The 24,360-nt window shown below is 39.8% G+C and overlaps 1 pseudogene; it reads left to right on the top strand.

Annotated features, from left to right (window-relative positions):
* Positions 1–24,360, top strand: part of LOC145798250 (putative amino acid permease 7) — a 42,425-nt pseudogene that overhangs the window by 11,817 nt on the left and 6,248 nt on the right.

The following is a 24,360-nucleotide window of genomic DNA, read 5'->3' on the forward strand; positions in this document are numbered from 1 at the left end:
TGTTATGATGTTAACATGTAATACTTATGTAATGGAACTCTAAGGAATAAAGGAATGTGGTTAGTTTATATGTAAATGCATGTCTTATTTGATGGGTTTAATGTTATTGTTTTGAGAGCGTTACACTGCCACAACCTAGCAGTAAAACGAGGATCTCTATCTGAGACGATCCTCACTGGGACCCCATGCAATCTCACTACGTCCTGAACATACAAATCAGCAAGATGATCTACCGAATCTCTCACGCGCATAGGAATGAAGTGCGCCGACTTAGTCAACCGATCTACAACCACCCAAATAGCATCACTACCCCGCTGAGTCCTCGGAAGACCTACAACGAAGTCCATAGTGACATGCTCCCACTTCCACTCGGCAATAGGCAAGGGTTACAACAAACCCGCTGGCCTCTGATGCTCGGCCTTCACTTGCTGGCAAGTAAGGCACTTCGATACGAAAACTGCCACATCTCTCTTCATACCCCGCCACCAAAACTGGCGACCCAAATCCTGATACATCTTAGTACCTCCCGGATGCACCGCAAAGCGCGAATGATGAAACTCTCGTAGTACCTCCTCTCGGCAAGACTCCGGTACAAACAAACGGTCTCGGTATCTCACACTCTGGTCGGGATACACCGTCAAACCCTTCTCAACTTTCCCACTGGAGATCTTCTCTCGGAGGGATTCTACCTCAAGGTCACCTCTCTGTGCCTCTAACACTCTAATCACAAGTGTAGGCTGCGCAACAACAGAAAACAAGGCCGCAGCCTCAACAGATTCGCCCAGTAGCAAATCAAACTCGCCAAGTGCTCCCAACATCTCCCTTTCCCGGATGGCTATACTAGCTACATCACCAATGGTCTTCCTACTAAGGGCATCGGCCACAACATTGGCCTTTCCCGGATGATAGTGCAACTCAAAATCATAATCCTCGATGAACTCCATCCATCTCCTCTGCCTCAAATTCAAGTCTCTCTGGGTAAACAGATACTTCAAACTCTTATGATCCGAGAATACCTCGAACCTCTCACCATAAAGGTTGTGCCTCCAGATTTTCAAGGCAAAGATCACTGCTACTAACTCTAGGTCGTGTGTGGGGTAATTCTTCTCGTGTATTTTCAACTGACGTGAGCCATAAGCTACCACTTTCCCTTCTTGCATCAACACACAACCCAAACCCTCTCGTGAGGCATCACAATAAACCGCATAACCCAACCCTCTCTCCGGAATAATCAACACCGGAGCGGTGGTCAATCTAACTTTCAGCTCTTGGAACGACTTTTCACAAGTCTCACTCCACACAAACTTGACTCCCTTCTGAGTCAGTCTAGTCAACGGTGACGCTAGCCTGGAGAAATCTTTCACAAACCGACGGTAATACCCAGCGAATCCCAGAAAACTGCGGATCTCAAACACACTCTTAGGCTGTGCCCAATCTTGCACTGCCTCAACCTTGGATGTATCAACAGACACCCCTTCCCCGGATACCACGTGGCCTAAGAATTTGACTTCCCTCAGCCAGAACTCACACTTCCCAAACTTGGCATACAGCCTATGGGCTCTAAGCAACTCAAGCACCACTCTCAAGTGTTCCTCGTGCTCCTCCTCAGAAGGCGAATAGATAAGGATGTCGTCCACGAAGACGACCACAAATCGGTCTAAGAACTCCCGGAAAATCCGGTTCATCAAGTCCATAAAGACTGCCGGTGCATTGGTAAGCCCAAATGGCACCACCAGAAACTCGTAATGGCCATACCGCGTACGGAATGCCGTCTTCGAAATATCCTCTTCCCTGACCCTCAACTGGTGGTAACCCGATCTCAAGTCTATCTTAGAGAAATAACGGGAACCCTTCAACTGGTCAAACAGGTCATCTATACGGGGCATAGGGTACTTATTCTTAACCGTAGCCCGATTCAACTTCCGGTAGTCAATACACAATCTCAAGGCACCATCTTTCTTTTTAACAAAGAGGGCCGGTGCTCCCCACGGTGAAACACTAGGGCGAACAAAGCCCTTATCTAGCAATTCCTGGAGCTGAACTTTCAACTCAACCAACTCTGCTGGAGCAAAACGGTAAGGTGCCATAGAAATCGGCGCCGTACCAGGCACTAAATCAATAGAGAACTCTATCTCTCGGTGAGGTGGCAAACTAACAAGATCTTCGGGAAAGACATCCGAATACTCACAAACCACCCTCGGCAACACAAGCTGGGTCTCACCACTCTCACCACTCTCAAAGCTGGCAAGTAGACTACTAAGCTCACTTCGCCCTCGCAAATCATACCCCGGTGGCAAAACACTACCAACCCGGTCTCCCAAGAAATGGAACCACTCCCCGCTCAAGGTACATAACGTGACCCTCTGGCGGTAGCAATCGATAACAGCCCGGTATGACGATAGCCAGTCCATACCCAAAATAACATCAAAACCCTTCATGGGCATGACAGCAAACGGAAAAGGAAGCCTATAGTCGGCGACCTCTATATCACATCCTCTAACACCCTGTTTCAGAATCAACTCACCACCCAAAGGCGATACCATACAAATAGGAGATGCTAACTGTGCCAACTCCAATTCCAAAACAGATGCAAATGCAGCAGATACAAAAGAATGAGATGCACCCGTGTCTATCAACACATTAGCAACCGAGTTGCAAAACAGAAAAGTACCTCTCACTACCGATGGAGCCGGTACTAAATCCTGCGCGGTAACAGCATACACGCGCCCCGTAGGCCCCTGGTCTACCTGCTCACCTCTCGGAGCAAAAGACTGCTGCACAGACTGGGATGACGAAGCTCCCGGATTGGCCCTCGAGGCCTGCACAGACTGAGCTGGCTGAAAACCCTACGTCTGCTTGGAACCAGACGCTCCCGAAGTGGCACTCAACTGCGGGCAAAACCTCTTCAGGTGCCCAGGCTGTCCACACTGATAACAAAACAAGGGCTGCCCCCTGCCCAAACTCTGACTCTGCGGTCTAGCTGAAGAAGAAGCAGCTCTCTGACCCCCACCCTTCTGCGGGAAAACAGAAACCTTGTGACCCAACTGGCCACACTTGTAACAGGTGAAATCCCCCTGACCACCTCTCCCGGAGCCTGCACTCGGCACTGGGAAGGTCGATCTAGCAACACCACCCTGCGACTGCTGAGGGTTAGAACCCCTCTGCCTCCTGCCATCACCCTGGCCATCTTGGCTCCTCTTGGAGCCTCTCTGCCCCTCATCCTCCTCCTGCATCATGAGCTCCATATGAGCTGCAGCGTCCACTAGGTGTCTATACTCTCGGATATAAGACCCACCAACTCTCAACTTAAGGCCCCGTCTCAACTTCTGCTAAAACTCAAAGCAACGGCGTTCCTCAGACGCCACTAGTTCAGGTGCAAACCTGGACAGACTAGTAAAAGTAGCCTCAAACTCGGCCACTGACAAGCCCTGCTGATTAAGCCGGCTAAACTGATCCCTCAGCTTCTCCCTAGCTGCTGCAGACAAAAACCTCTCCTGAAAAGCATTCACAAACGCCTCCCAAGTACCACCAACACGAGCCTTCTCGTACTTCCACCATTGACCCGCATCTCCCTTCAGCTGGAAGGATTCCAAGGTCACTTTCAGTGCTCCGTCCTCGATGCCAAGCATCTCGAACGTCTTACTCATTTGCTCTAGCCACTCATCAGCCTTCAGTGGCTCCTTCGGATCCCCGATAAACTCATCCGGATTAGACCGGAAAAACTCCCTCTTCAAGAAGGAAGGCCCTGCCTCAGCTGCCTGATTCCCAGCTCTAAGAATACCCAAAGCTCCTGCTATCTCTCTGGCTAAGGCACCCATGGCCTACTGACCCACTGGCTCAGCCACATTGGCCTGGCCAACCCCCTCCTGCACTGCCGGAATCTCACCCGGTAACGGTGCTTCCTGCCTCGCAGGTCTACCACGCCTAGCACCTCGTCCTCGTCCTGACATCCTAATAAAGGTAACACAGAACATTAGCACATTCACAAATGTGCCGAAAATGAACACTCACGTCCTAATGCATGGACAACTGTAATTCACTCCACGTAAGCACATAAACACATAAGCACTTACGAATTTCATTTCCGGATAATGATAGTCCCGAGGCGTTACTAGAGTTCCGGTTAGAAATAGCATTGATCAAGTGCTTTTCCAACAAGACTCCCAGAAACCCAAGGATCCAATCAACATCCTAGAAATTAAATCCCATACCCACATAGTCACATAAGCATGTTATCAATCAATCACATAGCATATGATACTACATCTAAGTCTCTATCAAGCGAGACAAACCCATTGTGATCCTAATCACTTCCCACGTACCCAAAGTATTCAAACCCGGTACGCTCTGATACCAAGTTGTAACGCCCTCAAAATAATAACATTAAACCCATCAAATAAGACATGCATTGAGATGCAAAAGTTCCACATTCTTCCATTTATCCGAGTTCTATTACATAAGTATTACATGTTAACAACAAAAGAAAAATGCCCTATGGGCTTACAGCTTTCCAAGTTAACACTTGGTTACAAGAAAAGAGTACTAACTCATACACGTTAAGCCCTTGGCTTGAGTTTACATGTAATACATCAAAAGTAAATCAACAAAAGTCCGCTTGCCTCTAGCCTCCCAAGCTACGTCCTTGGAGGTGGCATGCTACCTGTACCTGAAAATGATATTCCTATATAGGGTGAGCCACAGCCCAGTAGAAGTACACTAAACCAACCATGAACAATGACTAAAATATTAGCAATTGATAGATGGCCAACACAGATACATTCACATAAATCACATATTTATGTCATAGGACTAATGAGTCCAAATTACTTTTCATTTTCCCCTTTTCAACGGATAGGCATATAAGCACTAGCCACATTCTCAACAGATATGTATAACAACAATATCCACATTCACAGATAAGCAAATAAGCTATATCCACATTCTACAACAGATATGTATATCAACAATATCCACAGATAAGCATATAAGCTATATCCACACTTCTCTAGACAAGCATATGAGCTGTATCTACGGAGTTCATCCCCTATCTTCTCCCAACACTATTCGGTTTAGAGGTACATCCCCTATCTTCCCCTAAACCGCAGAGTACATCCCCCATCTCCTCCTCTACACATAACGTATACAAACACATTGGTTCTATATACAATCACTCAATACATACAGTTAATGTATTCTATCAACCGTCAAATTCCATGACACATTCCATTGATTAGTTTCCGTTTGCCTAATCATCATGCATTGTCTACAACAATCACGACTATCCTCCACCGATAGCCCAAAGCAGTTATTTCTAAACAGAAAATAAATGCACAATGGATATTCAATCAACATTTCATTTCTTCATTTCTCACAATTAATTATCCTAATTAATTAAACAATGTAATTAGGTTGTTATCCATAATTACCATTTGAACCCTTAGGTCCCATTTTCATCAATGATTCAACATTTATTCCATTTCTCTACTCTAATCATGCATCTAGGTTTATTATGAATAAAACCCCAACTTTTGTAAAATTGCACAAAAGCTCCAAACTTTTACCAAATTACCAAACCAACCCCAATATCTCAAAATACTAAAATTTAAAGACAAAATCCATAGAGAGGAGTAGGATATCCCTACCTCGAAGTTTGAGCCAAAAAGGAGATGAAGACTCGAAGATCAACGTGCTCCAAATCCAAACTTTTTCAGATTAAAACAAAGCTCTCAACGCCCTCTATCTTTTTAACAAAGGCCCTAGGCTAGATTCGCACTCTAGGGAGATCAATTCTTAGAGAGAGTGTAAGTTTAGAGAGAGAGGGTCTCGAATCTAGGGTTTGATCAAAAAAGAAAGTGAAAAAGTGAAGTTCAAAATCGCTGCTGTCCGTTGATATAAAACACGCTCGCTCGAGCGAAGACTTGGTCGCTTGAGCGACCAGACACAGAAACTCTCGCTCGAGCCAAGGAACTCTTGCTCGAGCCAAAAACTCAAAAGTGCGCTCGAGCGAAAGAATGCTCGCTCGAGCCAACAACTCAAACCCTCAGGTCTGCAACCAGAAGCACGCTCGAGCGACAAACCTCTCGCTCGAGCGAAGAACAAACCAGACCGCTCGAGCCAAGAAAAGCTCGCTCGAGCCAAGAAACACAACTCTCAGGTCCAGAACCAGACGCCATCACTCGCTCGAGCGAAGCCACTCTGGCTCGACCCACCAGACACAAACTCAACTCTCGCTCGAGCGACCAACTCCTCGCTCGAGCGAAGGTCCAAAAATCTGGGAAGCAACACTAGGCTCCCAAACACAACCAACCTGAAACAAACCTGCCCGACACATCCTATAACTCAATAAACAAAGTAAAGAGGATGCAAACAAGATAATAAACAACTACCAACATCCACGGACACATGTCCGGATCACTGTACAACAAGGGTAAACCCGGGATCGCTATATATATGAATGCATATCCAATTGAATGTTTATGAGGAATTGAATCCAATGGTGACAGGATAAACAACCAATTTAATTATATTTTGGGTTTTGTAATAACAGGGGTAATAGGATCTGGAGTGCTGTCACTAGCCTGGAGTGTGGGCTCAGCTTGGCTAGATTGCAGGTCCTTTGTGCATAATGGTCTTTGGAGTGATTGCTGTAGTTGTTTCATATCTTCTTTGTGATTGCTATAGATCTCCTGATCCACAATTTGTTCCTGCTAGAAATCCATCCTATACCGCAGCTGTGAAGTCCTACTTGAATGAGGGCTGGTTATGCATCATTATTGCAATAATATCTCTTTCTTCTTTCTTTAATCACTTTTCTATATAGAAGCATTAAAAAATGCTATAATCATTGGATTTCTTTTGCATTATGGAATATGATTCAGATTTTTGTATAAATGACTAGAAAGAAGAGAAGAGAAAGCCATAGCTAGAGGAACTAATGTTTTTCCAACAATATGGCATGGGAATCTGAATTGACTTTTTAGTATAAGAAACTACGATGACTGAAAATGTCTCCATTAAATTGTCACCTATGTAGCTAAAATAAAAACAATTTTCCCTTTCCAAAAGATTTTATGGTAAAAGCTTCTCTGTGAAAGTCATTTGGTTAGTGAAAATTATCTTTAGGTTATCCAAGTATAACTGGATGAGAGAGGCCAGGAGGTGGGAAGAAATATTTCCAATCTTTCACCCTGAGTTCAAAAGGAAATCCTGGGAGTGGTCTTTGTCTTCAGCAGGACCGTTTGGAAAAACTAATTTGCAACTTATTAGTTTGGATTTCACAATTCCATGCTTAACCAGGAGTACTTAGAAAATTTAAGGATGTTCGGTAAAATTTTTGGAACTTATTTTATTTTTCAGCTAAAAAACCTCAAAAAAAGTTCCAAAAATTAACTTTTTTGAAGTTGGGTTTGAGATTTTTTTTAAGCTACAAATAAGTTTTGCCAAACAGCCTCACTCTTTTCCTTGACCCTCCCACCACATTAACAGTATACTGTTGTACAAAAATCTTCATATCCCTCTAACATCTTTTCTTTTTGGTTTATTTCTATTCTGCAACTTTCAAGTTGTTAATATTTCCTTTTCAGTAATCTGTACTTATTAGTTAATTAGTTGTTGTAGAGCAATTCAAAAATCAGACTGTTATCACAAGGAATGGAACAATGCTCCATGTGAATATGGAGACAGTCTACATATGCTGTTGGACCATTTTAATATCTTTTATTTATTTATTTATATGCTTTGTTCATGAATCTTCTTGTGTTTTGATCATGAATCTCATCTTGTTCATGAATGGAGATTCACTGTTTTGGTAACCATTTGTCTTGTTCATGAATAGAGATTAATTAGAATTCATGAACTTGATGGTGAGTTAATATTTGGATACACTCTCCCTTTTCTCTAGGTTCATGGTCATTATTATGTTTTGATGTATTTTGTAAAGTCCTAGTGGTTTATATATAGCTCCTCTCATCTACTTTTTTCTACACCAATACACCAACTATTTTCTATACAAGAGAGATTACTAGCAAAGAAGGGTGTTTTTCTTGGTGGAACTTTGGGGTCACCATCTTGTGTAGAATTGGCTTGAACCATACGACAAGTAGTCGGGCTGTTGTATCCTGGAAGGGACAAGTCATAGTTTTGTGACTGTTGCATTGGTATTTGGGTTCTTCCTACCATAGTGGGCTTGATCTCCTTAAAGAAAACGAGATATCCGTGCCTCAGCTTGATCTATTTGTATCTCATTTTCTTTGCATTATTTATCAATAAAATATAATTTTTTCTAGTATTTTCACCAACAATTTTAAGGGGATCAACCATGGATCAAGTACCAGAAAAAACCAATGATAGAATTGGAGATCTCAACAAGCCTTTCAAGTTTAAGGGAGTTCATTTTAAGAGGTGGAAATGAAAAGTTCTTTTTTATCTCAGCCTTTTGAAAGTTGCATATGTTCTTACCGAGAAGAACCCAAACAAAATTTCAACCGAGGAGATGAATGATGAAGACTACGAGGCACATGAAGCAAAAGTGGCTTTCTATAATATAGATGAGTATGAATGTCGCTTTTATCTCTTAAATTGCCTTGTTGATCAATTTTATGATTACTATGACACTACTTACACTTTGTCTTCTATTAATTGTTTGGCATGTTCGCTTGTGTCATATTAACAGTAAATATGTGGGAATCATGAGTAGTTTAGGATTAATTCCTAAAGTAATAAAAAATTTTGAGAAATGTGAAGTTTGCAGTAAAGCGAAAATTACTAAGAGGCCTCATAAAAATGTTGAAAAAAATATTGAATTGCTAGAATTATTTCATACTAATTTGTGTGAATTTAAAGGAATATTTACTCGGGGTGATAACCGATATTTTATCACTTTTATTGATGCTTTTTCAAAATACACAAACGTATATTTATTAAAAATAAAAGTGATGTTTTTGAGAAATTTAAAGAATTCCTTCTTGAAGTGGAAATCAATTCGGTAAAAAGATTAAGAGAATTAGAAGTGATAGAGGCCGGGAATGTGAATCTCTTGGATTCAACTATTTTGTTCAGTCATTGGGAATTATTCATGAGACTACTCCACCATATTCACCTTCATCTAATGGCATAGCTGAAAGAAAAAATTAGAACGTTAATTGATTTGACGAATGCTATGCTTATTGATTCAGGTGCTCCCTCAAATCTTTGGGTCGAGGCTATTTTGACGGCTTGCCATGTGATAAATAGAGTGCCAAACAAAAAGACTATAATTGTACCTTATGAGTTGTGGCGGGAGCATAAACCAAATTTAAGTTATTTGAGGGTTTGGGGTTGTTTAGCTTTTGTGAGGCTTGCAGATCCTAAACGACCTAAATTGGGTGAACGAGTTACCACCTGTGCTTTTCTTGGGTATGCGTTGCATAGTACAACTTATAGATTTTTTGATATAGAAAATAATATTATTTTTGAATCAGGTGATGCTATTTTTCATGAAAATAAATTTCCTTTCAAATCTAGAAATAGTGGGGGTCAAATAATTTCTGAAAATATTTTATCCATGCCTAGCTCTTCTACTCCATCTCAAGATTTTCAAAAACAAGAGAAATTCTCAAATCCAACCAAGGAGGAGTAAACGAGCTAGAGTTGAAAAATATTTTGGCCCTGACTATTATCTTTACAATGTGGAAGAAATTCCTTTTACGGTGCAAGAAGCTTTATCATCACCTGATGCTATTTCTGGAGAGAGGCTGTAAATGATGAGATAGATTCACTATTTTCAAATAAAACATGGAAACTAGTGGATTTACCTCCAGGTTGTAAAACTATTGGGTGTAAATGGGTCCTTCGTAAAAAACTTAAACCGGATGGTACTATAGATAAATATAAAGCGAGGCTTGTCGCTAAAAGTTTTAAGCAACAAGTTGATCTTGATTTCTTTGATACTTTTTCTCCGGTTACTAGAGTCACATTCATTAGACTGTTGATAGCAGTGGCTGCAATTCATGATTTAAAAATTCATCAAATGGATATGAAAACAACATTTTTAAATGGAGATCTAGATGAGAAGATTTACATGGACCAACCCGAAGGCTTTGTGGAGCCTGGCCAAGAAAGCAAGGTGTGTAAGCTAACTAAATCCCTTTATGGTTTAAAACAAACTCCTAAACAGTGGCATGAGAAATTTAATTCATGCATGCTTGAGAATGGCTATAAGACTAATGAATGTGATAAATGCATATATTATAAAACTTGTGAGAATGCACATGTGATTATTAGCTTATATGTGGATGATCAACTTATCTTTGGCTCTAATTTGCATATTATAAATGAGACTAAAAATATGCTTAATAGCCACTTTGATACGAAAGATCTTGATGATGCCAATTTTATTTTGGGAATTAAAATTACCAAGACTAATGATGACATTTTTCTTGATCAATCACATTATGTTGAGAAAACTTAAAAGAAATATAACTTTCTAGACTGTAAACAAGTTGCTACTCCTTTTGATGCAAGCATAGATTTATCTCTTGTAACAAATGAAAAAGAAGTGATTAATCAAAAGGAATATGCTAGCATGATTGGTAGTTTGAGATATGCTACTGACTGTACTGGACCTGACATTGCATATGCTGTTGGAGTAGTTAGCAGGTTTACTAGCAAGCCAAGTCGAGATCATTGGCTAGCCATGGGAAGAATTATAAGATATTTATCTGGTATGAAAAATTATGGTTTGTTTTATAACAAGTATCCTGCGGTACTTGAGGGATATAGTGATGCCGATTGGAACACTTTGTCAGGTGATTCTTTCTCTACCTCGGGTATTATTTTTATCTTGGGTGGTGGTGCTATATGTTGGAAGTCTAAAAAACCGACTATAATTGCTAATTCTACTATGGAAGCTGAACTTACAGCGTTAGCTATAGTATGTAAGGAAGTGAATTGGTTGAGGGATTTGTTACATGAAATCCCTTTTTGGAAAAAATCAATTCCTCATGTGTTAATTCGTTGTGATAGCACTACTGCTATTGGTAGAGTGAACAACCATTTTTTATAATGGTAAATCCAGACCTATTCAAAGGAAACACAGTAATGTGAGATCCTATTTGAGTAATGGCATCATAACTGTGAATTATGTAAGATTTTGTGATAATCTTGTGGATCTGTTAACCAAGGCCTTGGTGAGAGATAGGGTCTGGAGTACATCGAGGGGGATGGGTTTGAAGCCTATAAAATCATAAACGATGTGTGAGGATACCCAACCTAGGGACCAGAGATCCTGTAACTAGGTTCAATGGGAAGAACGAATCATATGGTGTACTATAAGAAAAGGGGGCATATAACATGGAAGTATTTGCGATGGCACTACTTACCATCGCAAAAAGTGAGTTTTTTGCAACGACATGAACTACCATCGCAAATAAGAATGTTTTTTAAGACGGTAATAAGTGCCGTTGCAAACAAAAAATTAAAAAAAAATAGAAACAAATAAAAAATTTAGTTAAACGACGCGTTTTATTGTTTAAATTTTCATTTGTGATGTTAAAACATGGAGTCGTAGAAAAAAAAAGCAATCTGAGTGCTCAGCTTTATTTTTCCTTTCGCGCTCATTTTTCCCTCTTCCCTTCCCCTCCAAAAAAAAAAAAAAAAGCCCTATCAAAAATCCACCCTTACCATCTACAATGGCCACCAGTGGCTATTCCTCCACCTCCTCCTACTCTCGTGGCTGCTCCTCCTCATCACCACCATTCCATGTCCATGGAAAACCCTAATCGCCTCTCCAACGATGAGGTACATTTTCAATTTCATCTCATCAATTTGATCGATTCATTTTCAAATCATTAGTAGATCCATTAGATGATTTCTAGGTTTGAACAATCTTCATATCGGGCCTCCCCAAGGACATGAATGAGAGAGAACTCCAGAACCTTATCAGATAGTTACCTGGTTATGAGGCTTCGCAAGTTAACTGCAAAGGTGAACATCCTATGGGTTTCGCTTTCTTCACTACTCCTCCTTTTGCCTTTGCTGCCAAAGATGCCCTTCAGGTTCTCATCTTCACAATCTTTACCTATATTATTTGTTTTGATTAATCTATCTCTATTGTACTAAATTATTACTGGGTTTGGTTTTCTGGTTTAGGAGATGGTGTTTGATGCAGAATCAAAGTCTGTTTTGCACACAGAGATGGCAAAGAAAAATCTACTTGTCAAAAGGGGTGAGTTTTCTATTTTTAATTGAAGCTTTCTTTACTTCAAAAGTCATGTCAGAAAATAGGGTTAAATATTGTAGACTTGTAGTGTTGTTTTTTGTTTGTTTTCTTGTTTCAAAATAATTTGAAGCCTCGTAACTAGACTAGAACTATGGGAGAGAGCAAGAACATTCATTCATAACAGTCTTCAGAGCTTGCAGATGTGTTCTTATATTCTATAATAATAAGGATAAGATTAAGCTGGCTTGGTAGTTGTTTGCATAGTATCTTGTTATGGGTATGGGTTGAAATCATGGAACCTTATTTTCTGGAATGCATTTCTCAGAATGTGCTTGAATTTGAGTAAAACCCTAGAGAATGTGAATGTAGATAGCTCACACGTCTTGTATTATGTATTATGTATCATGGCCATCTGGTTGTTATTGCTTAATTTTATAAAATTATTTATGTGAAAGTTTGAAAGTGTCTATCTAATTTTTTGTAAGTGATTATTTCTTTCTCGTACCTCGTGTATGTATGCTTATGCTTTGAATTGAACCCTTTTTTTAGCATGATTGTCTGTCGATTGGTCACTATTGTGGCAACACCCCAATCAATGGGTTTACAAGTTTCTGTCCAACTAGAAGATCTATCAAAAAAAGGTAGCTTAGTGTATGAAGATTAGGAAACACCATGATACACTAGTGTATAAAACAAATCATAGTTCTATTGGGCGATTTGTGCAAAGTCCAATTACAATTTCTTTTGGATATCCCAAGCAAAAACATATGATTCTCATCCCATAATTAGGATGTAGGTAAAGAACTACCATGTGGTGAGGATGGTTAGCTCCACGTATGGTTGGAGATTTGTGTCATTTGGAAAGCAAGAAACACACTTGCCTAAAATTGAAACCATGAAGGCATGAAAGATTTGTAGTTGGGTGCCCCTTAGGTTCTTTGTTTGTAAACCATTAAATTCCTTCCGTTGTTCAGAAATTGAAATCTTCATTAAGTGACTAAACTTTTAATCTTGGCCATGGCAGTGATAAGACTCCATAGAGTTTGTTTGTTCATTACCCTTTCTCAAAAATGGTTTCTATAATGGGCTCATAATTAAAAAGTCTTCGTTAAACAAGAGCAAGGAGTCAATTTTGAGTTCTTTGCTCAATAGCTTATGGTTTTAATTCTTCCTCCTGTGTCTAGTCATATGAGGAGAAGAAAACAAAATATGTAGTCTACTAATAGAGTAGTTGAGCATTGTGACTAGTTGTAAGGATTCCTTATCTACTAAACATTCTTTCCTAGTCTTCTTTTATAATTATGGGGATCATATGCTCAAGTAAATTGAAGCTTTCAATCTTCTAGGTGTGTTCCTTGCATCAAAACAAATAGATCAATTGAAAACTCCGCTCTCTTGTAATTAATTCTCTCTCTCTCTCTCTCTCTCTCTCTCTCTCTCGCACACACACACACACACGCGCGTGCGCGCGAGCACGCGAGCACTAACTATGTTTATGGCTTTATCCCAACTGAAAATGTATATTTTTAAAGTAAAGGAGTAGAATATATAGAAATCTACAATATTTTTTTAAGTTTTATTTTTATTCAAACTTCTAATGTGTTTCATATGTTTCTAGACGATAAATACTTGTTTTTCAAGTGTCTGAAGCGTGTTAGAGTCTAGAAATTTTTAAACAATATTGGACCTATTAGGATGTGTGTTCATATAATACCGTGTCCGACATGACATGCCACCTTCTTAGGAGTGTCCACGCTCTTTGGCTGCTGCCTATGTTGGCTTGTTTGGTCCACATTCAAAGGCTAGAACTTGTCTATAAATTTTGTTTAGTTGGTGCAATTGTTATATTCATAATTTTTGTATCTTTTTTTGTGGGAAGTGCCGCACCATTTGGTTGATATATTGCACCCATCTGAAGGTATGTTGCTTGCAGGACCAGATTATAGGAATCTGAATGGTATTTAATTATGAAAATGTTGCTGGGGTAGTATACCTTTTGTCAATCAAGGGTACACCTCTTATTGGTTTGGATTGTATGATCTGGTGATTTACCTTCTGTTCTGCGAGTAGACATTTTTATGGAATTTTACTAAGACATGCTGCCTGCCCATGGTGATATGAGAGTCTAGGGTGTGTCTCTATCAAACATAAGTTATATACTTTTTTTTGGCATCATTGCAAGAGGAGCATGTGTACCTCTTACCTCTTTCTATGTAGCGGTTGTCATTCTTTTCTTGGTTGGTAGTAATAGATTTACATTTCTCTTAAATTTCGAATGGACGATCAACGGGCCATGCTGTGGGCTACTTGCCTGTTCACATGAAGAACAATTGACAAGAAATCTTGTAGACACAGGAAGTTTACCAACTTGAAAGAATTAAATGAGGCAGTATCTATCTGAATGCTTACTGTTAGTAAACACCTTTGTAACTGCATGAAACAAGTTAATTTGGGATTGCCTACAGATAGATTGTTATAAATATTTGATGAAGGCCTACCAACATATGTTGGATAACTTTAACATGCATTTTGGGTACCTGTGAATGTATTGTCATGTCTATGTTTCAATGAAAACCAACTTATATGGCGCATAAAGACTCGAGTTTCTTTTTGATATTTCAGGTATATATATGGAAAGCCAGATGTTCCAAAAGCTTCTCCAGAGATTACCTTTGAAGTGTACTCAAAGCTTGCACATTTTCAGAAAAATGTTGATTGGGATGCAGCTGTCCAGTTGGTGGTCAAAGCAATTGATCCGTGTGCCCAATCTTTGCCTGCTAATGATTGGTATCGTCTGCATCGCAGTCTTGAAATCATTAAGGCAAGTTTATGATCTTCTGAATTCCTTGACTTTTTCTTCATTATGATGGATTCAAATTTTTTCATGAAATCATTTAGGTAAGTATATGATCTTTTTCTTTTTTTTTCATTATCAAATATTTTTATTTTAACAATTAATTGATACATTTTCCTGATTTCCTTTTCTCGTTGGAGTATGCCTTGATTTAGGCTGTTGTTAATCTAGCTGTAATTGGTGCGGAAGTTAAATTAGAGTTTGAAAGAGTTGTTTTCTCTGAATTGTAAGGTTACTGGAAAACACTTTAAGTAGATGTATACATACTTCGAGGTGATGACGCCGCAAAATCACCAAATAGCATTGGATTAGCACGATACTTGGCACACACGACCACTTAAGCACGACAACCTCATGGGAGAAGACGAGACTCAAATCGGGTTCCCGGTTTGGGAGATAGACCTGGATTTCGGTCTAGGCAAACTAGTTTCTTAAGAAACTTAGAATTCGAGGTGTTGACACCCCAAAATCACCAAACAGCATCAGAGTAGCACGAAACTTTTCACACATGACCGCCAAGGCATGAGAGACTTGTGGGAGAAGACAGGACTTCAATCGGGTTTCCGGTTTGAGAGTTAGAGCCAGATTTCACTATAGACAAACTAGTTTCTTAAGAAACTTAGAATTCGAGGTTTTAACACCCCAAATCACCAAACAACGTTAGAGTAGCATGAAACTTGGCACACATGACCGCCTAGGCATGAGAGACTTGTGGGAGAAGATGGGACTCGAATTGGGTTCCCAGTTTGAGAGTTAGAGCCGGATTTCACTATAGACAAACTAGTTTCTTAAAAAAACTTAGAATTCGTGGTGTTGATGCCCCAAAATACCAAACGACATCGAATTAGCATGAAACTTGACACACACGACTGCCTAAGCACGAGAGACTTGTGGGAGAAGATGGGACTCGAATCGGGTTCCCGGTTTGGGAGTTAGAGTCGGATTTCACTCTAAAAAACTAGTTTCTTATGAAACTAAGAATTCGAGGTGTTAATGCCCCAAAATCACCAAACGGCGTCGGAGTAGCGCGAAACTTGGGCACACATGATTGCCTAGGCACGAGAGACTTATAGGAGAAGACAACACTCGAATCGGGTTCCTAGTTTGGGAGTTAGAGTCAGATTTCACTCTAGACAAACTAGTTTCTTAAGAAACTTAGAATTCAAGGTGTTGACGCCCCAAAATCACCAAACGACGTCGGATTAGCACGAAACTTGGCACACATAACCGCCTAGGCATGAAAGACTTGTGGGAGAAGACAAGACTCGAATCAGATTCCCGATTTGGGAGTCAGAGCCGGATTTCACTCTATACAAATTAGTTTCTTAAGAAACTTATAATTCGAGGTGTTAACGCCCAAAATCACCAAACGTCATCGGAGTAGCATGCAACTTGGCACACACGACCGCCTAAGCACGAGAGACTTATGGGGGAAGACGGGACTCAAATCAGATTCCCGGTTTGGGAGTTAGAGCCGGATTTCACTCTACACAAATTAGTTTCTTAAGAAACTTAGAATTCCAGGTGTTAATGACCGAAAATCACCAAACGGCGTCGGAGTAGCACGAAACTTGGCGCACACGACCGCCTAGGCACAAGAGACTTGTGGGAGAAGACGAGACTCGAATCGGATTCTCGGTTTGGGAGTTAGAGCCAGATTTCACTCTAGACAAATTAGTTTCTTTCCAGGCCAAATTATTTACTTAATTATCATTATAATTGTATAGTAGTTAAATTTTTATATTTTTTTTTGTAATTAACATATTAACACATAATTATATTGTCACTAATTATTTTTATTTTTTATTTTCAAATATTTTCCAAGTAGGAGTTTATTTCTTGTGGAATGCATGACTGTGAAAAATGCGATTAACTTTTGTTTTTGTTACCCACGGAGAATGATGACGAAAACTTTTAATTTTCGTTTATGTTATTTTAAATTATGAACAACTTTATATATTTAAACATTATATATGTATTATAGAACATTATGTAGTGAGGTAATTTTGTTGATGTGTAATTATGGATGCAAGAATGTTTTTATTATGAAGAAATTGTTATTTCTATTTAGGAATTTTTATATTGTTATGCAATTATTGGTTTATTTTTCAATTGTTTTTCATATAATACAGGTAATTTTAATATTTTTAATAATTATATTGCAGTTATTTTTTCGGCACCACATCGTCGCAAAAAAAAAAGAAGGTAATTTTAATATTTTTAATAATTATATTACTGTTTTTTTTTCTTTGTTGCTGTCGCAAAAAAGGTAATTTTAAAATTTTTTATTAATTTTATTGCAGGTTTTTTTTTTTTTTTCGGACAACATTACTTGTGGTCTCAAATAAGACTTTTAGCAACGGTAAAGCAGTGTCGTCGCAAAAGGTTTCACTTTTTTACATATTATAGGCGACAGCAAAATTGTAATGCCCCAAAAAAATTGGGCAGGATATATCTATTTATGCAACAAAACCCACCTGATAGACAAACACATATATATTGCTAAGTAATCCATACACCCATTTCCATTAAATCCCAAACATGCATTTTACAACAACTATGAAACGGAAGCCAAACAGGTAATAAGTGCCCTACAGGCTTACAAATTATCCAAGAACATTCTTGATTACACAAATTGTGTCTCGCTCATTATATCTTAAGCCCTTGGCTTTACAAATAACAAACATACACGCATAAGGCATAATTAAGAAGCTCTTGCTTCCCAAAACTCCATCCACACTATTGCCTTGGAGGAAGCATCTCACCTGTACCTGAAAATGGTATTCCCATATAGGGTGAGCCAACAGCCCAGTAAAAACAATCTAACACAATCTATGAGTTTAGCAAACGTATAAATACCACGTACATAAACAATACCGATCCTAAAACATCCACAAGACCTGCATATTCATATGCCACTAAGACCAACCTTATTCCATTTTCCTTTAATTTCATTTTCAGTTCATATATGCTACTCAATTCATGAGTTAAATTCGTTATCTTTCAACAATAAAAATGAGACTACAACTCAACGATTTTCCAATTATGCAAAACTCACATAAACACTTCAAACCTGCCATTTTACAGATATTTCGTCCGAAGGAATCGACACCCATTTATATATAAAATTTTGGGTCTTTCACTCAGGACACTCCGGCCAACTTGCTTTAAATGGAGTCCATCCCCTTTCTCCTCCCAAACAAATATATATATGCAATATATTTATAAACATAATCACATATGGAGTACATCCCCTTTCTCCTCCCAATAAACATACATAAACAATGTATCTATAACATGGTCATGTTCAATGACAACAACAATGAATTAGCATTAAATCGCCTAATCTTCATATAATTTCTACAACAATCATAGCTATCCTCCACCGATAGCCCAATGCAATTATTTCTAAAGAGATGTTCAATATGAAAATAAATAGTTTATTCAAAACTTCCATAGGTGAGGTAATACATATCCAATATCACCATTTATAATCACAACCTTCCAGTTTCACGTTTTCAATGTTAGTCCCAATTATTTAAGCAAAATAATAATTTAATCAAAATTAGGGCAGAATCCCCCTTTCACCAAATATCAACCTAAACACCAAAATCAACTATTTTGACACAACATGATCTTATATTCAAGCCTCATATTCGTTTACCTCATCTTCATCAAAACCCTTATTTTCATTTCACACCCAAATCCTAGATTTGTCCAAACCACAACCAAATCTCATCATCTATACACAATAGCAAATAACTAAGCTAAAAACCATATTAGAGTGTAAAAAATCCCTACCTCAAGTTTTGAAGAGAATTCTGAGATGAAACCCCAAAATCTATGGTGTCAAAACTCGATCTCCACCACACACAATGAAGCCCTCGAGGTGATAACCAACTTTGGTGAAGAACTTAGGCCTAAATCCCAATGGATTTGGAGAAATCAAAGAGAGAAAATGACTTCTAGAGAGAGAAGCTCTAGACTTGGAAATTTGGAGAGTTTTAGAGAGAGAGAGTGGGCTGCAGAAAGTGAGCTGAAACCCTAATTTACGAACTGATATAACAAGGTCACTCGAGCGTGAAATACACTTTCCCGTAAGCAATTTCGAATGCATTTTGCATTTTTGCTTTCGGCGAGCTGACCGGGCAGCTTGACCCTCAAAGTTGACTGGGTCAAAATCGGGATCGCTACAAAAATGCCATCGCAAAAAGCAGCAATTGCTGTCGTAAAAAAAGGCGACGGCATGATACCGTCGCTAAAACGTTTTTGAAACGCCCTCTATTGTGATCCCCCCATTTGCCGTAGCTAAAAGTCATTTGCCGTCGCTAAAAGTTTTTTTAGACGACATTAGGAGTATTAGCGACGACATTTTTGGCGTCTCAAAAACCTGAATTTTTTGTAGTGGTGGTTGTAAAAATGCACTTTTTAATATTTTGTTATCCATCCCTATGATGTAAGTGCATTTGTCCTGTAATGTTGGAGGGTTGAGTTTTTATACTCTTAATGAAATTCTGTAGCTCTTGTTGAGTGGGGTGTGTCAATTATAGGAACATCCTTGACAGATTTCACCTATGTGAGCATGAAAGTGGGGCTGATTTCTATGAGAACAAGGCTTATTCTCAAATATGCTCATGAAAACTGGGAGAAGTACAAGGCCGTAATGTGCTGGCTATTAAAAGCTCATGTCAACACCTGGATTATTATGTGTGAGCAGTAATACTTTATTGCTCCTAAGCTGTCATAGTTCAAGTCTGAGACCACTACTCACTCTGGAGTAGAGGTTGATGTTTCACTAATGAAGGTTCAATGCAGAGCACACCTTCACTAACGAAGTTGACCAGGTCAAAATCGGGATCGCTACAACCTCCCTCCCTTAAAGAATTTCGTCCCCGAAATTTCGAATCAAACTACCTAAACAAAGGGGGTTCTAGTGATCAAAACCACACTATTTCATTTTTAAATCACAATATTAACTCTCAACCAATTTTTTTTTGCCATTTCCACCATGGTTATCTTATCAACAACAACCATCCACATCAACCTAAACATGATGCAAAGAAATGACAATTCGTAACTACTTCATGCTTAACATAACAACATACATAACAACATGTGGTCAACAATTTTAACACATTTCCCTCAAACACTAGGGAATATTACAAGGAACACAACTTAAGCATTTTCAAACAAATCCAGATACTTAGAGCGGACTGCCGCCACTCATTCCCATGTCACTTCTTCAACCCAATGGTGTCTCCATAACACCTTTACCAACGGTATAGTTTTTTCCCGTAGCACTTGCTCCTGGGTATCTAATATTTGAACTAGTCGTTCTTCGTAAGAGGCATCCTCATCTACTTCCAAGTCAACCCAATCAAGCACATGAGAAGCGTCGGGTTCATACTTCCTAAGCATAGCTACATGCAATGCGTTGTGAACTCCCGAAAGTTGCGGTGGTAAAGCTAACCGGTATGTCACTTCCCCAATTCGCTCTAAGATCTCAAAAGGCCCAATGAACCTTGGAGATAATTTACCACTCTTACCAAATCTCATCAAACCCCGCCTTGGTGAGATTTTTAGAAACACATGATCACCAACTTCAAAAGATAAAGGTCGTCTCCTCTTATCGGCATAACTCTTTTGTCGACTTTGGGCTGTAGCTAACCTCTTCCGAATGAGAACCACTTTCTCAGTTGTCTCTCTAACAATTTTCGGACCTAGTAATGGTGCGTCACCCATTTCAATCCAATAAACTAGTGATCTATAAGGTCGGCCGTACAAGGCCTCAAATGGTGCCATCCCAATACTAGCTTGATAACTATTGTTATAGGCGAACTCAACCAACGGTAAGTGTTTCTCCCAAGGCCCCTTAAAATCAAGGACACAAGCTCTAAGCATGTCCTCCAAAATCTGGATGGTACGTTTCGACTGTCCATCAGTTTGAGGATAATAAGCAGTGCTAAGATTCAACTTAGTTCCCAACGCCTCTTGAAGGCTTTGCCATAACCGGGCAGTAAAACAAGGATCCCTATCCGACACAATAGTCACAGGGACTCCATGAAGTCGAACTATCTCTGTAATGTATAACTTTGCCAAGCATTCAACTGAGTCGCAGGTGCACACCAGAATGAAATAGGTAGACTTAGTCAACCTATCAACAATCACCCAAACGGCATCATTGCCTCGTTGTGTTCTAGGAAGCCCAACTACAAAATCCATGGTAACACGCTCTCATTTCCACTCGGCTATAGGTAAAGGTTGTAACAAACCCGCTGGTCTCTGATGCTTGGCTTTCACTTGTTGACAAGTAAGGCACTTTGATTCAAACATAACCACATCTTTTTTCATACCTCTCCACCAAAATTGGCGACTAAGATCATGGTACATCTTTGTGCCTCCCGGATGCACCGCAAGACGCGAATGATAAAACTCTCGGAGTACTTCCTCTCAACAAGACTCCGGTACAAACAAACGGTCACGGTATCTCACACTTTGGTCGGGATACACAATCAAACCTCTTTCTACCTTCTCATTGGAAATCTTCTCTTGAATGACTCCACCTCAAGGTCACCCTTTTGCGCTTCCAACACTCGATTCACAAGTATAGGTTGTGCAACTACTAAAAACAAAGCTGTAGACTCAACAGACTCGCCTAGATACAAGTCAAACTCATTAAGAGTACCCAACATTTCCCGTTCTCGGATGGCGATAGAAGCTACACTGCTAGCTGGCTTTCAACTCAAAGCATCGGCCACAACATTGGCCTTCCCGGGGTGATAATGCAACTCAAAATCATAATCCTCTATGAATTCCATCCACCTCCTTTGTCTCAAATTCAAGTCTTTCTATGTAAATAGATATTTCAGACTCTAGTGATCAGAGAACACTTCAAATTTCTCACCATACAGATAGTGCCTCCAGATCTTCAAGGCAAATATCACTGCTACTAACTCTAAGTCATGGATGGGATAATTTCTCTCATGTGTTTTCAACTACCGTGAGCCATAGGCTACTACTTTACCCTCTTGCATCAATATACAACCTAGACCTTCTCGTGAAGCATCACAATAAACTAAATAACCCAAACCCCTCTCCGGTATAATCAATACTGGAGCAGTGGTGAGTCTAATCTTAAGCTCTTGGAATGACTTCTCACAAGTCTCACTCCATACGAATTTGATTCCTTTCCTCGTCAACTTAGTCAAAGGTGAAGCTAGTTTAGAGAAATCTTTCACAAAACAACGGTAATACCCAGCCAACCCCAAGAAACTACGAATCTCGAAAGCATTCTTAGGTTGTGCCCAATCTTGCACTGCCTCTATCTTGGATGAATCTACAGTCACCCCTTCCCTTGATACTACATGCCCTAGGAATTTAACCTCTTCCAGCCAAAAGACACATTTTTCAAACTTAGCATACAGCTTATGGGCTCTAAGTAACTCATGTACTACTCGTAAATGTTCCTCATGCTCCTCCTCAGAAGATGAATAAATCAAAATGTTGTCCACAAAGACAACCACAAAACGATCTAAGAATTCACGGAAGATCCGATTCATTAAATCCATAAACACAGTTGGAGCATTAGTTAGCCCAAAAGGCATTACAAGAAACTCATAATGGCCATACCGCGTACGAAATGTCGTCTTCGGGATATCCTCCTCCCTTACTCTCAACTGATGATAACCCGATCTCAGGTTTATCTTAGAGAAACAACAAGACCCATTCAACTGATCAAACAAATAATTTATACGAGGCATTGGGTACTTATTCTTAATAGTAACCCGGTTCAACTTTCGATAATCAATACAAAGCCGTAATGCTCCATCTTTCTTTTTAACAAAAAGAGCCGGCGCTCCCTAAGGTGAAGCACTAGGGCGAATAAAACCCTTATCTAACAATTCCTGGAGTTGAATCTTTAACTCACTTAATTCAGCAGGTGCAAATCTATATGGAACCATAGAAACCGGTGCCGTGCCAGGCACTAAATCAATAGAGAACTCGATCTCTTGGTGAGACGGCAAACTAACAAGATCCTCGGGAAAAACATCCGAGTATTCACAAACTACACTCAGCAATTTAACCCGAATTTCATCACACTCACTACTCAAAAAGCTAGCATGGAGACAACTAAGTTCACTCCGCCCATACGGATTATATACCGGTGATAAGACTCTATCCACCCGGTCCCCCAAGAAATAAAAGCAATCACCACTCAAGGTACATATAGTAACTTTCTGACGGTAGCAATCTATAACAGCCCGGTATGACGATAACCAGTCTATACCCAATATGACATCAAAACTAAGCATGTCAATTAATACAAATGCAAATGGTAATCGACGACCAGCAACCTCGATGTCACAACTCCGACGTTCTTGTCTCAAAATAGTCTAACCACCAACAGGTGACTCTACACAAATAGGAGATGCTAACTATGCCAACTCCAAACCCAAAACTGATGCAAACGCATACGAAATAAAAGAATGGGATGCACCCATATCAATCAACACATTAGCAACTGAATTGCAAAACAAGAAGGTACCTCTCACTACAGAAGGATCAGGTACAAGATCTGGCCCTACAACTGTATACATACGTCCAGTAGGCCTTTGCTCAATCTGCTCACCCCTCGGAATATAAGCCTAATGAACAGACTGAGCCGAAGAGACTCCCTGATTGGCCTTTGAGGCCTATGCTGACTGTGCTGGTTGGTGACTTTGTGTCTATCTAGAACCAGACACACCAGGTGTACCACCCAACTGTGGGCAAAACCTCTTCAGGTGCCCCGCCTGCCCGCACTGATAATAAGTGAGCGGCTGGCATTTTCCTTGACTCTGGCTCGAAAAACGAGCCGAAGATGATCCTGCTCGCTGTCCTCCTCCTCTTTGAGGACAAGCTGAAGACTTGTGGCCCAACTGACCACACTTAGAGCAAGTAAAATCTCCTTGCCCACCTCTCCCAAAACCTGAACTCGGTATTGGAAAAGTGGACCTCGACTAAGTTCCCTGGGACTGCTGAGGGTAGGAACCCCTCTGCCTCTTACTGTCTCCTTGACTATCTTGACTCCTCCTGGAGCCCCTCATCCTTTCATCTTTTGCTTGCATAATAGTTTCAAGGTGGGCTGCAGACTACACAAGGCGACCATAATCTCTAATCATGGAATCGGCCACTCGAAACATGAATTCGGTCCTCAATTTCTTCTCAAACTCCAGACAGTGGTGTTCCTCAATCGCCACTAACTCAGGTACAAACCTGGATAGACTAGTAAAGGTGGCCTCAAACTCCGCCACTGGTGTATTCAGCTGCT

The sequence above is a fragment of the Camellia sinensis genome, chromosome 8 (genome assembly GCF_055761805.1).
Source record: "Camellia sinensis isolate YWXY chromosome 8, ASM5576180v1, whole genome shotgun sequence".
Lineage (NCBI taxonomy): Eukaryota > Viridiplantae > Streptophyta > Magnoliopsida > Ericales > Theaceae > Camellia > Camellia sinensis.